This window comes from Gymnoscopelus microlampas (assembly GCF_963454915.1).
Source record: "Gymnoscopelus microlampas genome assembly, chromosome: 2".
NCBI lineage: Eukaryota > Metazoa > Chordata > Actinopteri > Myctophiformes > Myctophidae > Gymnoscopelus > Gymnoscopelus microlampas.
Genome location: NC_139939.1, coordinates 14,199,437 through 14,202,376, shown reverse-complemented (window position 1 = coordinate 14,202,376; position 2,940 = coordinate 14,199,437).

Below are 2,940 nucleotides of genomic sequence, written 5' to 3'. Positions count from 1 at the left end.
TAACAGGCGTTTCCACATCTATCAGGTCCTTCAGTAAACATAAAATACATTTTCAGGTCTGAATCCCAATTTCATCCAATCAGGAGAGATACAGGATAAAAAGGTGAAATTGGTAGTGATGGAATGAATACATAAATGATTACAACATTGGAATTTGAATATAAATATCTCTCCTGATGGGGTGAAATTGGCAAAACCTGAAAATGTTGTTTACTAAAGCGCTGGAGAGACAGGGAGACCAATGTTGCTGAACAAACACTATACTATAGCAACGAAAATACCAATCTTATGAAGTAAAAAATGTAGTTGAATATATCATCCTTTTATGAACCTATCAATGGATCTCTCAATCATTTACTATTCATTTTCTGTTTGTTAAGGAAAACATACGTTTGGTCACACACTTGTTCTCTCCCTCTTGCAAACATTAAATCAACCATACATAGTTGCACAGTTTGCAGAATTACTTTCTAGCTCATGATGATGAGTGGTTTATAAGTCACCCAGGACTTTTTTGTGTTATCCTTTTAGCCTAAATGTCTGACTGTACCTGCTGCTGTTTACAGCTGATTAATAAAGTATTCAATCAATCACTTTCTTTTTCCAAATAAACTTTGTTAGATAGACACACACGGCCGGAAGCGGAAGGCCTACAAATTCACGCCCACTTTTGACACTCGGGGTCCGTTAGAACGATGAACTGCAGCTCTCAATGCAATCTCTATGAGAGGCATTGTAAAATACCGTAATTTCACTGGTTAACTAATGAAGCTGTAGCGATTTTTTTTGTGTTCTAATAAACTGTCCCATTTGTTTAATTTATCCTTTTTAATGTCCCATATCTGTCATCTCGATATACTACCAACAATATACTATAATATACTCCATCAGTATGTCAAAACCGCTAGCATCGGAGATTTAGAGTTTAAGTGGTCGCATGGTATATACGTCACGGACGCATCCCTTGAGGTTTTCAATACCCAGAAAACTGGCGAAAGAGTCCGTTTTCAATAGGTTTTGGTCATTATCTCTGGAACAGAAGGTCCAATCTGCTCAGTTCAAAGCTTGTTGGATGCGTGACTTTGAGGACATTAAGCACACAATGACACATTTTCGGGTTATTTTTTTTTTTTTTTTTAGGGGAGGCGAGATCTTAGTTGGGCAGGCAACCGCCTGTCCTGTCTCTACTCCACTGGTCAGCGCTCATCGCGCTCCGCGCTCGTAAAGGCAGTGATGTCACTGAAATGCGACAACTTGTCTGTTAACATTATGGGTAACTCGTTAAAGTGGCAAATTAAATGTGAAACACATCAACTATTAAGAAAACAAGAATATATGTTGACAAAGACACTCCAAACATATTTTTATTTAAATCAATATCGTCTCCAGTTAATGTAGGAATATTTTAAAAGTAGGCTAACTCTCATATCCTCTCATAGGGAATGCATTGAGAGCTGCAGTTCATCGTTCTAACGGACCCCGAGTAGAGGCGCTATCTCAAAAGTGGGCGTGAATTTGTAGGCCTTCCGTTTCCGGCCTTGTGTCTCTATATCTGTGGTGCTTTGGCCTGTTTTGGACAGGAGGAGGCGCTGTAATGTCATACCTGTAATTGTGAGGTATTTTCTCTTTTACCATTTATAGCCGATGAACAGGCGCACATAAAAGGACTTTCCCTGAGGCTACTGGTGCAGTTAACTTTCATTTGTTTTCTGTGGTTCATCTGAATAAACACTCTTAGTCATATGGTACATTTACATACATACAGGGACATCTCTAAGGTGATTGTAAACAGTGTTAAGACGCACGCATTGAAGATAATTTTAGATTAATAAATAACAGTTGTGTAAGCCGTAGTCATGCTTCTGAAAGTAACCTTAAGCAACTTTTTAATTTTGTTTGAAGTAGCCTACCAGGTTTAATCGTATTGTGGGAAATTATCTGAAGTTTAAGACCAAATCCAAGAACTTTATTTATGAATGAGGCCCCTGATTTACAAATCAGAGCTGCATTATCATGTTTACAATCAAAAGAATCACCCCTGCTGAAAGGAAAAACGCTGCAGTACCGTACAAACCCATTGATCTTCTTACTCCACTGTACGGAACAGGGATGGAACGTCACTCTTTTTTTTCTAGTGCAGTGGATGTCAAAGTGGGGCCCAGGGACCCTCAGAGTTCCAAATGGACCCTTGCAAGTCTGTAAGACAGTAGAAGTCAGTAGAAGACGTCAGCTCTGCGTTGCTCGGCACCATGTGCGTTGCAGTGCTATGAACCCGTCCCTGCTTGGCGTTCTGTTCAGCTCACTTTGACCTTGACTCATCTTGGCTTAAAGTTCCATCTCAATCACACAGTCGCCGACTGCTGTGTTTGTGTTATAAGTCTTCCCTCCGTCCAGGGGAAGCTTTCTAAGAGAGTGAGTACATTGACAAGCACACGCTTACCCACTGTTTGCAATTATTTTCATTTGTCAAACAGCCTGGGACCAGACGAATCTGCCAGTGCAAAAAAAAAATGCGATTTGGGTCTGGCACCGCTCCATAGAGAATCCATTTCCTGCTCCAGAAGACGGGGGTAACCAATCAGGGCCCAGTATTTTAATATGGGAGACTGTAATTGGTAGTTGGTTTGTAGGTCTAACCAATTGCGTCGAGAGTCATTGTTTTGATCCCGCCCCCTTGGAAAAAAAAACGTCCTCATAGAAGCACCAGACTCATATCCACGCAGTGATATAGTCTGGCTATGCAAGGCTAAAACAGCACAACTCTCAAGTTATGGGCATCACCCTTTCACTGGGTTTCCCAGAGCAGCCTAGTAGCTACTATTGCTGGGTGGTTCACGTGCTGGCTGACCAGCGCTCAGCCGATCTACAAGCTCGCAACGTGTTGCACTGCAGCGCGTTTGTGAGCTTGTAGATTGACTATTTTCAGTGCACAACAGTGGC